The 15,101-nt window shown below is 38.8% G+C and overlaps 1 protein-coding gene across 2 annotated transcripts in view; it reads left to right on the forward strand.

Moving 5' to 3' along the window:
• RAD21 (RAD21 cohesin complex component) overlaps positions 1-15,101 on the forward strand; it is a 65,589-nt gene that overhangs the window by 21,008 nt on the left and 29,480 nt on the right. Inside the window, exon 5 of one of the 2 annotated variants that reach the window (XM_006186467.3) lies at positions 9,048-9,180. The gene's annotated coding sequence lies outside the window, so the exon portion shown is untranslated. Of the gene's footprint in view, positions 1-9,047; positions 9,181-14,146; positions 14,361-15,101 lie in introns of those variants that run through there. The other variant, XM_032468232.1, reaches the window with a different exon arrangement.

Raw genomic sequence — 15,101 nt, forward strand, 5'->3', positions numbered from 1 at the left:
CCTAGCCTAAAACATGATAATGACAAAGCAATGATTTTTACAATAAGACCACTTATGTATGAGACAAAACCTAGTATTCTTAGAATATGCATATTATTTGTGAGGGTATTTTGTCAAATGTAACTTGCTCTCTCCCAAAGAAATGAGCTTATTTTCTTACTTTTAGCCTTCCACTGAAAAGAGGTAGTGTGCAAAGCCAGCCTACTTTTCATTCTCCACCTTTAAGACGTGTTTCAGTGATGCATTTGACAACTTACACACAGATTTTCTTTAGATGTAACAGCTGTGCTATTAAAGATGGAGCCTGTTGTAAGGATCCTCCAAAATGTAGAATTCGATCATGTAACTCATTAACTCTTCACACAGAAGTATGCCATCAAAGACAGATACGTATTTTTAAATTTTTCTGATGGTAATAGCTAAAAAATATAAAGAAAAAAACAAACTGGATATGACATCTTTAATAGCACAGGATATTCTTTGAAAGCACAATAGCTTCAAATGTATTCGTATTAATAGATCTGTTCTTTGATTTCAAGAAGCATGTATTAGTTTGGATGCTCTCCAGATCTGAATATCCTGGTCTAACATGCACGGTCTAGATAGCGTACCAAGCAATGACTAACTTAAGAAACCTCTTAAGGAATTTCTGCTTTGGAATACTAAATATGAAGCTCTGACAGAGGGCCATCCCGTCACTCACTCCTCTCTAGCCCTCCTGGTCTCCTTCCAGTTCCTTGAAATTTCCAGGGAACCTCTTATCTCAGAGCCTTTGCACTCGCTGTTCCCTCTGATGATCACTCCCTTCCTAGAGACTCACACAGTCCATCCTCTCACTTCCTCCAAATCTTCACATAAGTATCAGTTTCTCAGGGAGCCGTCCTCCAGCCACTCAATGCTCTACTCCCATCCCCTAGACTGTCTTTCTCCCTGGCATATATCATCTTTTGATATACTCTATATTCTACTCATTTGCTGTAATAAGTACTCAGTAAATGTGTGTTGTGTTCATTCAGTAAATAAAAGGAAAGAAAGGTGGGAATGCCAGTTGGATTTGATAGGCATGGTCTGTCTCTGGAGTTCTAATGCTGGTGGAAGCTTCAGACTTCCATGCATAGCCAAGGCAGTGTGATTCCAGAGTGAAGTATGCCAGCAATGCCTTCCTGATTCCCCAGCTTCCTGACAGTGCCAGAGGTAACCCTTTCTTTAGAGGATGGCTCTCAGTTGATATTCTGGGAGTCCCTCCTGGAGACACAGCAAGATTCAGCTCTAATTCACAGTCTATCTCATTCATCTTTGATTATCCAAATGTTTCCTATTATCTACAGCTGAGCCCTGACTAATATTACACCCCCATTTTACAACAAGAAAACTGATCATCTGGAACCCTAAATGACAGTAGTGAGCCAAAATGAAGTTTATATGATCCAACAAACAAAATGAACAATTCTAGATTCCTCTTCCAATGACTCAGCAAAACCTCCTCAGTCCCAGAAGTTTCTCCTCCTAATCCCTCAGAAACATGGGTTTTTGGAACTGATGAATAAATATATTCTTTCCAGGCCAGCCCTCTGCCTGGAATAGTCTGCACCTGCTACCGATGACTGTTAGACTGCTCCCAAAAGGCAAGAAAATCTTACATCTCAGTAGTTGAGCATTTTGCATAATGTATTCTGTATGATATTTTTGTGGAATTTTCAAGATATGTTGTACTGGGAAACTCAAATTAAGTCACAAAAATCAGCTGTTTGGTTATAAACCATCCACTGTGGGTTTACAGTGCATATTATGGATTCAAATCTTCTTTCAACTAAAAATGGCTTGTTTTCCTTTTCTGATTACAAGTTGATGACTTGTGTGATTTGGGACAATCAGAGCCTGAGAATCTGGCTGTTGCTTCCAGTCTTTTGCACATTCTGTTGAAGCAGCTAAACTCTTTCCGTGGCTAGTTATTTTTTGTTTATTTGTAGAGTTTGCTTTTGAAACTGAAAACAGTTTTCAAAGAGAAAACCAGTCTCAGAAGAACATCTTAGGGGGAAAATCCTCTCGATTATTTATTTATATAGTATTATACAGACAAGCCAAGGACAGGGTACTCCTCTGAAAAGACAAACCTGGTAAGAGGGGATTCCATAATACAGAAAGCAGATGACGTGGAAAGAATCAGAGGATGGATAGGGTCAACATATTTTTTCAGGGATATGAAAGTTACTAATACAAGGTTATCAAATAACCTGTGAGTTAATTATATTATACTTTCAACATACTGTGGGTTATTTTTCTATTTATTTAAAGAGTTATTTCTTAAGTTTTTAAAAATTGGTCCCCTAAAATTACAGAAGGAACTGTCCCTTCTAAAGGCATAACTTAGGTCTTGAAAAATTGTCATTATTTTTGGAAGTTATTAAACTAAAAGAGTTTCTCTCTTGGTTGTCAAAGTCAATAAATTTCTCATTACTCAGATGGAAATCAGATCTTAATAACAAAGAGAATGCCCCCTTAAAAATGGCAGTCTCATATCTCATAATAGTTTGTGAGGTTTAAAAGAGAGAAGAGGAGAGAAAGAGAATAAATACCTTGGCTGCCATCAATAAAAATTATATTTTTTAAAAAGGGTTTTATATTTGAGAAATCTGTCACAAAAACACCATTACATAAAATATTATCCTAAGTATATGATGTAGGAAGTATAAACAAATAGGCGAACTCCCAGAAAGTCCCAGGAAGACTCAGTGCGGAAGAACTGCTGTGAGTGTGCAGAGGCCGGAGAAGGACCCTGCTTTGTGCAGAGGCAGGCGTGCGCAGGGTGGAAAAGGAAACCCAAGGAAGGAGAAGTCTCATATTTGAGCCTGCAGGGTTTGGTTAAGGGCTTGCAATATATATGTTTTGATTAACCATTAAATTCCACAGCCTGACACATTGCCACACACATGATGCTTGAATAAATATTTGTCAAGCAGTTTGATACCAATGATGTGTGCTAAGCACAGATGCACATGACAACTCCTTTCTTCCTTCTTGTCTTAAGTGGTGAAATGACACCCAGAGCAACAGGCATCATGTTCCAACCGTGAAGCAACAAGCTGATATTCTGAGGATGATAGAGCAGGAGGATGTAAAAGATGTGGGTCTTTGAGGCTGTCAAGGAGCTATTTCCTCCAGATATCTTGTTATATAAGTAGTTACTTGTTTTGTTTTCTTTTTTTTTTTTTTTTTTTTTTTTTTGCTTTCAAGTACAAATTTATATTTGGGTTTTTTCTCTTTTATTATTGAAGTATAGTTGCTGTACTTTGTTATAGGTGTACAATATAGTGACTGACCATTTTTAAAGGTTATATCGCCTTTAAGTTATTATGAAATGTTGGCTATATTCCCCATGTGGTACAATATCTCCTTGTAGCTCACGTTTTACCTAATAGTTTGTACCTCTTAATCACCTGCTGCTGTATTGCCCCTCCCCACTGGTAGCCACTCATTTGTTCTCCGTATCTGTGAGTCTGCTGCTTTTTTGTTATATTCACGAGCTTGTGGTATTTTTTAGATTCCACATATAAGTGATATCATACTGTATTTGTCTTTTTCTGACATTTCACTTAGCATAAAGTCCATTCATGTTGCTGCAAATGGCAAAATTTTGTTCTTTATGGCTGAATAGCATTGTATATGTATATACCATGTCTTTATCCATTCATCTGTTGATGGACACTTAGGTAGCTTCCATATCTTGGCAATTGTATATAGTGTTGCTATGAATATTGGGGGTGCATGTATCTTTTCGAATTAGTGTTTTTGTTTTTTGGGGATATATAGCCAGAAGTAGAATTGCTGGGTCATAAGGTAGTTCTATTTTTATTTTTTTAAGAAACCTCCATACTGTTTTCCACAGTGGCTGCACCAATTTACATTTCCAACAACAGGGTATAAAGTTTCCCTTTCCTCCACATCCTTGCCAACATTTGTTATTTGTGATCTTTTTGATGATGGCCATTCTGACAGGTGTGAGGTGATATCTCATGATGGTTTTGATTTGCATTTTCCTGGTGATTAGTGATGTTGAGCATCTTTTCACGTGCCTGTTGGCCATCTGCCTTTCCTCTTTGGAAAAATGTCTCTTTGGGTATTTTGCCCACTTTTTATTTGGATTGTTTGTTTTTTTGATGTTGAGTAGTATGAGCTGTGGAGGCAAAAGACCTGTACTAGGAAAACTATAAGACTCTGATGGAAGAAACTGAAAATAACACAAACAGATGATGATATACCATGTTCTTGGATTGGAAGAATCAGTATTATTAAAATGGCCATACTACCCAAGGCAATCTGCAGAACCTACAGATTCAATGCAATCCCTATCAAAATAGCAATGGCATTTTTCAAAAAACTGGAAACAAATAACTTTAAAATTTGTATGGAAATACAAAAGAACCTAAATTGGCAAATCTTGAGAAAGAAGAACAGAGCTGGGGGAATCACATACCCTAACTTCAGACCTACAAAGCTACAGTAATCAAAACAGTATGGTACTGACACAGAAGCAGACACATAGATCAATGGAACAGAATGGAGAGCCCAGAAATAAACCCACACACTTATATTCAATTAATCTTCAACAAAGGAGGCAAGAATATACAATGGAGAAAAGATAGTTTCTTCAATAAATGGTGCTGGGAAAACAGGACAACTACATGTAAAAGAATGAAATTGAACATTCTCTAACACTATATACAAAAATAAAATGGATTAAAGACCTAAATGTAAGACTGGAAACCATAAAACTCCTGGAGGAAAACATAGGCAGAACACTCTTTGACATAAATCACAGCAATATTTTTTGGATCTATCTCCTAAAGCAAAGGAAATAAAAAGCAAAAATAAACAAATGACGCTTAATTAAATGTAAAAGCTTTTGTGCAGCAAAGGAAACCATTGACCAAATGAAAAGACAACCTACCGAATGGGAGAAAATATTTGCAAATGATCCGACCGTTAAGGGATTAATATCCAGCATAAATATTTTATTCTTTATTCCTGAAACCACTGTTACTTGTTACTTCTAGAAAAAAAAGGTTATTTATTACTTGCAGAAAAAAAGCGTTCTTTATGTATACACTACAAAAAGGAAAAATTTATCTTTTTTTCAAGGCTCCTTCGCCACAGCACTCCCAGATAAACAAACAAACAGACAAACAAAATCACCTGGTTGCCGATATCTGTAATTCTTCATGCAACAGAACACTTTATCTGGAACAAGTGATACTGACTCATACTTAATCGTATAGCACCTGCTTTGGCATTACCTTTGGGTCTACTCCAAGAGAGAATTTCATGTTTTGGGAATTTCATGGCTTGCAAATTCAGATAACCCTCAAACATACCTATTTTTTAATTATTACAGGTTTACTGGTTCAGGCATTACTAAGCTTTTGTTCTCAAACTAATCATGCTGCTACCTTGTATTACAGAAATAACCATCTCTAAAATTTTCCTCATAAACCATATTTTTCCTGGATTCTTGCCTCAAATAGTCATAAATTGCCATTTGTGCCAGTTATCAGTTTATCATCTCTGAATTCCAAGTTGTTTTGCTTTGTGATACAGGAGCTGGACTATGCAAACATTTCCCCGTTGTCAGCTGGTGCAACGTTGGGCTTTGTCAGCAGGGGGCATAGAAGGGACACTGCTGGAGGAAAGGCTGCTCTTTTCGGGTTCTAATGTGACACCCAGGGGCACTCATGAACCAACAGGTTTTGCCAGCACCATGCAAAGTCTCACTAGCACCTCAGAAGACTTTCCAGTGAGTTTCACCAACATCCCAGAGGGCTGATACCCAACTGGTTTCACTGGGGCCCCAACAGGTGGTTTCCAGCCAGTCCTGGTTGATGGCACTTCAGCAAATTCCCTGTCATTAAGTAGGCCACAGCCACACCCTCTCCAGCAGAGGCTGGATGTCAGTGTTGGCCTCCTTCCAAGTCTTTTCCTTCGGTGGGTGTTAGTCTCAGCTGGAGAGGTGGTAGCTGCTCCTCCCCTGTATCTGCTATTCTTGTATTCTGTCAAGTTCACTTTATTGCTAAGTTGTAATCCCCTGATATTAGATAACTATTAATTATTTATCCCTTAGTAGTTACTCCTACTATTTGTTCCTTCTTAGATAATTCTTTATATTGAATTGTTCCACTCAGTTTACTGAGTGATTTCTGTCTCCTGGCTAGACCCTGACTGACACATCTTCTCTTGGTCATTCATAGGAATTCTGCATGGGGTATCTTCATTTTGCAAAAATATCAGGATTCTGCTGACTTCCAAAATAAATTATCCTTTCAGTTGTAATGTTAGGCATGTAAGGCCAAATTTCCAAGTCCTGGTAATCCAGCACATTACATTTAAATAATATGTATTATTTTGCAAAATTTCAGGAATCAGGAAAGACTCAAAGACATTGAATTTCTGTTGTGGTGGCCTTCCTTAAGCCCACTAACTTTTATTTTATTTGTGGTCCCAACATACTATTTCAGGTAATAGTCTGAGAACTAAATTGCACAGGTAAATACTAAAATGTATTTGCACTGGGGAAGTATTTGGGTATTAGAAATGGATGCTACTATTGCCTACAACTCAAAGATTTGAAATTTTTAAAAATCTCTACCAATAGTGAGCCTATAGGCAAACTAAATTTTTTTTGAAACTACACTTTTAACCAACATAATCTAACATCAGGACATTTGAGATTTTGGGGCTCTGTACTGTCCTTTGTCAGGAATGACCCATAGTAGAGAAAACATTTGCAAATAATATACCTAATAAGAATCTAGTACCCACAATATATTAAGAACTCATATAACTGAACAACAAAAGACAGTCAACCCAATTAAAAATGGACAGAGTATTTTTGAACATTCTCCAAAGAAGATACATAAATGGCCAGCAAGCACTTAAAAAGATGCTCAGTGTCATTAAAGAAAAGTCAATTGATGTGATAACCTATAATGGAATATAATTTGCAAAAATACTGAATCAGTATGCTGTACACCTGAAAATAATACAATATGGTTAATCAACTATACTTCAATTTAAAAAAAGAAATGCAAATTAAAACCATCATGAGATGCCACTTCACACCCACTCGTATGGATAGAATTAAAAAATAACGACAGAAAATAACTAGTGGTGGTGAGGATTTAGAGAAATTGGAACTCTGATACATTGCTGATATGAATATAAAATAGACAGGCACTGGGGAAGGAATTTGGCTATTCCTCAATGATTACCATATGACTCAGCAATTCCACTCCTGAGCTATAAACGCAGAAGAGTTGAAAATGGAATGTTCAAACAGATGCTTGTACACAAATGTTCATAGCAACACTATTCACAATAGCCAAAGAGTGGGAACAACAAATGTCCATCAGCTGATGAATGTTTAAAGAAAATGTGGTATCTCCATGCAAGGACTATTATTCAGCTATGAAAAGGAAAGAAGTACAGATACACACTGCGATGTGGATGAACCTAGAAAACATTGTGTTAAGTTAAAGAATCAGACACAAAAGGTCACATGTTGTATAATTCCATTTATATAAAGTAGCCAGAATAGCAAAATCTGTAGATTCCAGGGCCTCGAGGAAGAATGGACTAAGGAGTGATAACTGAGTTATGACGTTCCCTTTTTTGGTGGTAAGAATGTTCTTAGACACTAGTGACAATTGCACAACACTGTAAATGTACTTAACGCCACTGAATTGTACACTTTAAAAATGGTTAAAATGGTGAATTATGTATTATACATATTATAGATATATATTGCAGGGAAAGATTATAGGAGGGAAGGAATTGGAGGTGGAAAACATGGACAATTCTTTTAAGAAATTTTGCTGTAAAAGGGAGCTGAGAAATGGTGCAGAAGCTGGAAGGGAATGTAGAGTGAAAGGAAGGTTTTTAAAATATTGAAGATACTGCTATCATATAAACATCAACAGTGAAGGAGAAAATCAGCAGATCTCAGGAGAAGTGAATAGTAAATGTATTGAGGAAAATCAGTCTGTTATTAGATATCCAAATACCAATAATAGCAACTACAGTAATATTAAAAGAATAACTATTATTTACTGAGCTCAGTGTGCCAAACACAATGCTAGATGCTTTAGATATGTCATCTCATGCAATGAACACCACAGCCATGAAGGTGTAGATAGCCTGATTTTACAGATGAACAAAACAGCCTCAGACAAGTTTAGCAACTTGCTCAAGGTCACACAGTTACTAAGTGAAGAGAGCCATGATGCAAACCCATGTCTACCTGGTTCCAAAGTCTATTCTCTAAAAAATCCTTTCCCCTTGATGTGGCCCACATACCAGCAGCCTCTGAATTACCTGGAAGCTTGCCAAAAAAAAAAAAAAAAAAAGAAAAGTCTTGGGCCCCATCCCGAAGAACTGAGTGCAAATCTGCATTTTAACAGATGGGATGAGTTGTAAATCCATAAAAATTCGAAAATCACTCTTTACCACCCTGCTATGAATATACCATTCCTCACTGATAACAAAACCTGAACTTTAGTCTTAGGGAAAGATTTTTGATCTATTTTGTTTACAGTGAGTTTCTATAATAATATTAATTCCTCACATACAATTAGCAGATAGGGGAATGATTTCCAAATAACATGGAAGTTACACTGGTTCAGGTGTGATTTTTTTTTCCCCCAACACGTTAATTTTTTGCCCCCATCAAGTTAATGCAAAGCACATTAACACAGGACTAGACATGGTGCCATTTCCCTTCCAGCCGGCCCTTGGCTTCATTGAGCCCCGTGCTGTGTCTGAAGAACTTACTACAGGAGTTTCCCTTGCCTACTAACCCAGCAGCTTCTACCTTTCTTTACATCTCTTCCATCTAGCCACCTTCAACCTTTTTAAGTACTGTATTTGCTGTGTTATTTCCTTGGTTAGTGGTAATTTAACATCTGTGTAAGTTTGCAAGGATTTTTGTATTAATATGTTACTATTTTTGTTTGTTGCATTAGTTTTAAGAGATTTACCCTAACTCTATTTTCCTCCAGTTTGCCGAATGAAAAGGCAATTGTCAGCAATTTGCAGAATGAAAAGGACAATGTATGTCACATCATAACCAAACACCTGCGTTCTGGAATGGCTGGGGTGGTTTAAAGGATACATCCATCTACTTTTGGATAGGTAGGTACCCATTATTCTCAATGATGCCGCGTTGTTACAGAAGAGGTGATGGGCTCGGAAATAGAGGAAATGCATCAAAATAATCAGTGACAAAAATGCCCAGCTAAAGAGTTTAAACTGCTCCCGGCATTTAAATGTTATTAGCATAATGAAATTTTCTAGGAAAAGTCCGAGTGACTATAACAGAGATCCTGACCTAGCTTCTGTCTCTGCAGCCTCCCTTGGTTTCAACCTCAGTCATTGACAAATTTACATTCCTGTCTGGCCCAGAGACATGCAGCATCCTTGGCCCCCACTCCTGGCCCCTGGTGATTTTTCTTTGCTGACACCTACCTGCCTAAACAGACCCTTAGCACAGCCTTGACAGGAATATTTGCAGCCTCTCTCCAGACAGAATCCTGATTCAAAACCCACATGCCTGAAGCTGAGCATGTGACTACGAATGAAATCTACTATTTCTATAGGTTACAAAATCCCCTCTCACACACGCCATTACCACTACTTAATATCTAGAGCATTAAGAATTTTTTATTGAAGTACAGACAATTACAATGTATCAATTTCTGGTGTACAGCACAATGTCTCAGTCTTGCATATACATACACATACTGGTTTTCATATTTTTTTCCATTAAAGGTTATTACAAGATATTGAGCATAGTTCCCTGTGGTATACAAAAGAAACTTTTAAAAAAATCTATTTTTATATATAGTAGCGAACATTAGTAAATATCAAACTCCCAAATTTATCCCTTCCCATCCCCCTTTCCATGGTAACCATAAGATTGTTTACTAAATCTGAGAGTCTGTTTCTGTTTTGCAGTTGAGTTCATAGTGTCCTTTTTTTTTTTTAACATTCCACATATGAGTGATATCATACGGTATTTTTCTTTCTCTTTCTGGCTTACTTCACTTAGAATGACAATCTCTAGGTCCATCCATGTGGCTGCAAATGGCATTATTTTATTCTTTTTTATGGCAGAGTAGTATTCCGTTGTATAAATATATCACAACTTCTTTATCCAGTCATCTGTCATGGTTGCTTCCATGTCTTGGCTGTTGTATATAGTTAGAGCATAAAGAATTGATATTTCAATACTGATGTTTTGTCCTTAATTCTTCTGCTTCTTAAATATGTGTCTGATTATAACATTTTTAACTATGACTTGTCCTTAAACTGAGTTGTCTTTTTAATCAAAATATTACCATCTCGTTTAGGGATTAAAAAAAGATTCTGTTGACATTAAAAGAAAAGATAGAATTTACAATATTTTTAGTCATTTTCTGTCCATTTTTCTGTTAAGCCCAAATTCTTAAAGAAGCTATTCACTCTTTCTGAACTTTTCTTTAATAAACTTTAGAAATCTCATGCAACAAATATTTTATACTTTGATTTTTCTTTATTTAAACAGTGTTTTAATTCTGGTGCAACATACTTAATACTTGTCCATTATTAATACTGAAATACTCCTGAAAATCTATCCATTTGCCTTATTCCTCTCTAACCTAAGCCCTCCTACTTATGATATTTTTATAAAGAATTCTATAGAGAATTATGTTTTAAAGGTTTGGTAATTCAGAGGAACCAGTCTATAAAATTGCATGCAAATTTTAAACAACTCTGTTACTATGTGTTGATAATCTCTTTCTGTAATAGTTCTTATCTCACAAAAAGTCTCAGTTGTGTAAGTGTGTGTGTTGTGTGTGTGTGTGTGAAATAAGACATAGAAAGAACACAGCTGTCTTATAAACATGCTCAAAATAGTGGCAGCATCCAGTTCTTCAAACAGTGATTATCCCAAATCATAAAAGTCATCAACTGAGTGAGCAGAAAAGAAAAGCAGATTATTTAAATTGAAGGAAGATTAGGTCTGTAATTTACATCTGTCTTGCCATGCTTTTAGTCAAATAAATTCACAGTTACTAAAATTGCAAATTTTACATTGTGAAACTGTACATTCATTGAATAAGTATTTCCAGGTAAAGGAAATACTGAGTGCAGCTAATTTCTATAGAAAGAAAAGTTAACTAACTGAATGTTTAATATAAGGAAATGAGTGAATATGTTGGTAAGATGGGACTTCAAGCCAGAACAGAATATATACCTTGTTCAAAAGATTCAGATCCAGCAGATTTAGGAAATTAGGGTTGCATGTGAAGTAACTAGATAAAAATTCACGAAAGGGAAGATGGGCACCAGTGGAAAGCTACTGGGTAAGAATAAATGGTTCAAGAGAAAAGAAGTGATAGACACTTGAGAGTTCAGTACGAGAGAGAGAGAGAGATAGTAAGAGAGAATTCTTTCAAATAAGGATTACAAAATGGTCATATAGCAAAGTACAGTTAAGAGGGGCATTTAGAGTATTTACTGATGTTCTTAAAAGTGGAATACTTGATAAATATTTGCCATACCTTGCTGGCTATTTAATTACTCAGAAGGTGGAAGGAGCAAGGGTAATAGTCACCATTTATGAGTAATTACCCAGTTTCAGCCACTACGCCAAGTACTTTGTATATATGATCTTATTTAATTTTCAGCAGTCATGAAAAGTATGTCCCCATTTTTATAGATAAATCAAAGCCCAGAGAAGCTCGGTATGTTGTATATGGTAAAACAGCTGGGACGTAGAAGAGATGGATTTGAACCCAAAGCCCATGTTCATAACTCTCCTTCAAAGACAGGAGGAAAAGATCTTAGATAAAAAAGTAATCCTATTAATTTAAATATTAAAATCATATTTGATACTAGAAATTAGGAACAAAACTTGTTTTTATTTAAACTAAGAGAAAATATGAGTGATTCCACTGACAAGGCTAAAAGAGGCAAGAAGTGGCAATGCATATTCATCTGACCATATTTTGAAATGGAGAGAGATTTAAACTTAAATTTAATATTAACAACAAGAAGGATTCACCATGCAATGTAGCATTATCCATGTGATCCTTAACCTGACATAAGACTTTCCCCAGATGGTTTAGTTTTAGGTCATTTTGTAGCTGGTATACTCAACTTATTTTGAAGTGTTGAAACAAATTGTTCACTGGCAGAAATGGAATTTTTCTGTGGTAGAGAGTTTGTTAATGAAAGACTTTGTGCGTTTTTGGTTGGTTGGTTGGTAGAGGTTTTTTAGGTTTTTTTTTTTTTTTTTTGAGATGAAACAATTGCCAGAGTTGAGTTTATGTAAAACCACACCAGCAGGAAGGATTTAAATGTTTTGAATGTCTAATCTCTATTGGTTGAGGGGAATCACATTGAAAATAATAGTGTTTGCTTCCGTACTCTTGGGATTTCAACAACTATCCTTGATGCCAGCCTCTCTTAAAGTACCCATTAAAAAACAAAGAAAAAAAAAACACATCTAAAAAAAATTTTTTTAAACAGGATATTCCCTGCATGAAAGTTTAAATTCCAGCTGCCATGGCCACTTGGCTAATGGACTCCAGCCTGTGAGCTGAATGCTGCCTCAAGCCAGAATCAGGTGGCCCAGAGAGCACAAAAATGCCCACTTCCTTATCCATCTGTTGCTACAACATAGGAAGGTTAAAAGTGTGTTGTGTTATATATTGTTAAAACCCTGAAAGGGTCCAGGACTTAAAGGTAACTGTTGCTGACAGTGAGGAATGTATGTGCTTAAATGTTTGTTTTTCCTGCGTATTTCTTTACCCTAAGATGTGTCTACACTCAAAAACTATGATAGACAAGTAATTATTCCTCCACTTTTAAGAAATTCCATAACTGCAGTTAAAAAACTAGCATGCACACTGTCTCACACACGGATACATACATACATACATACATACAACAAAACTAGCACAAGATTGGGCTGGATTAAAAAGTGCTAGGTATCCACATCAAAAGATGATAATCCCACTAACCTCTCCTCTGGCAAGGAGCATTTTGTCCACTTCTGGATGCCATTCTTTAGAGAAAAAAATTATAGAGGAGGATAATGGTGATAATGACAATGAAAATAGTAACAAAAATAACTTAGATTACTTGCAACGAGACGAGCAGCATTCCAAATGCTTGCACCCTATTAATTCATGGATCCTTGCAACGATCCTCAGGTGAAAAACCAGCAGCAGAGAGGCTGTTACTTACTTATGGTCATACAGGCAGAAATTGGCAGGGCCATTTTGTAAAGCCCTGAAGTTTGGGGTGGGATGGGCACATTTTTTTTTTAAACAGTGCTAGTGTTATCCTAAATAATACAGTCGATCAGGGAAGACTCTCTTGAGGATGCGGCTTTTGAACTGAAATGTGAAAAATTAAGAATTTATTAGACAAAAGGGGAGGGGATGGAAACGCAAAGCTGTTCCAAGCACAGGGAACAGTGAGTGCAAAAATCTGAGGCAGGAGTGCCCTTGGTGCGTTCAATGATTTATAAGGCGGAATGACTGGAGTACAGCGAGGAGGGTGGAGCAGGAGGCAGGAGCTAGATCATTGTACCATCTGGATCATTTTGGGTAATAGCAAGTAGGCCAATACTATCTCTTTATATCGTCACTATATCCAGACCCTAGCTATCGTGTTACGTGGTTCAGAGAAGACCATGTATAAATACAGGTTGACTGAATGAATGAAGCCCTACATTTTATAGAGCTTATATAAGGGCTTTATGTTACCTTCGTTGCTACAGAATCATTAAAATGAATTTTTGTGTCAAGGGCACAAAAAACTGCACAAAGACAGCTTTTTCCTTTAAAACAAGCGCAAGAATAAAGCTAAACCCAATTAGCACGTCTCTGGTAAGCACTGCGCGTGCGCCACTGGCCAGTTCCGCAACGCTCGAAGACCCTCGAGCAAGAGAATCACCTTTGCGCTTGCTCAGTTCGGGGCTGCTCAACTAGAGGGCGGGTTCTGGAGAAAAGGAAATGGTCATTGCGTTTGCGTAGGTCCTTCGGCGTCTTAAACTGGCTGCGCAGGCGCACAAGTACCAGTTTGACCGTAAACATCCTGCCGATTTGAACCGAGGATTTGGGCGGCAGGAAGAGCCGCGGCGTAACGGCAGCCATCTTGTTTGTTTGAGTGAATCGGAAAGGAGGCGGCGGCTGTGGCGGCGGCGGGAGCTGCTCCGAAGCTACACCTCACAAGGGCTCCCCCCCTTTCCCCGCCCCCTCCCCCGACCCTTTTCCCCTCCCCAGGCCACCCAGCCCGCCCAACTCCCGGAGGAGAGCAAGGTAAGACTGTCGGCCGACCCCTTCTTCTCCGGCTCCCTCCCCCCACCCCTTCCCCGCCGTCTTGCCGTCGGGGAGCGGGACTCCGAGGGGGGGGGGGGGGCGGCAGGGGGAGGGAGAAGACGGCGCTCTCGCGCCCCGGGACGGTGCTGTGCTGCCAGCCTCCGAGCTCCCGGACGGCAGCGCCTCCCGCCAAGGCCCCTTGCCCCGGGCCCGCCCTCGGCCGGGACCCGCGCAGCCTGGGCCCGCATCATCGCCTGTTGGGTAACATGGTTCTGGTCTAGTCCAAGGCCCCAAAAGCCGTTACTCCGCCGGCCGTTCGGGGACACGCGTCTCCCCGAGGAGGCAGAGGAAACCCTGGGCCGCGGAGGGCGAGGAGGAGTTTGAACTAGCCCGCTCTGGGGACTGGGCCGCCTACTGCTCGGGTGAAAATGGCTGTCTGGGAAGACGCGGGATTCCGGGCGGGAGGTGGCGGCCAGCTCGCCGCCCGCGGTGCCAGCTCCTGGGCCCTCAACTGTCCGCCGAGTGGGGGTCAAGAACATGCGGGCCGTGCTCTCGCGGCCACGGTGGAGCCGGCGGGTGGCTGCGGGCCCCTCGCCAGGGACTGCTGCTGCTCCCCCTTCCCTTTTTTGGGAGGGGTGGAATTTTTACGTTGGGGGGTATCAAATATTGGACAGACCAACGGAAAACGCGACCCAGGGAAGTGGCCTCTGATTCTTAGGAAATTAGCGTAATTGGTTTTCC

Source organism: Camelus ferus, chromosome 25, assembly GCF_009834535.1.
Source record: "Camelus ferus isolate YT-003-E chromosome 25, BCGSAC_Cfer_1.0, whole genome shotgun sequence".
Lineage (NCBI taxonomy): Eukaryota > Metazoa > Chordata > Mammalia > Artiodactyla > Camelidae > Camelus > Camelus ferus.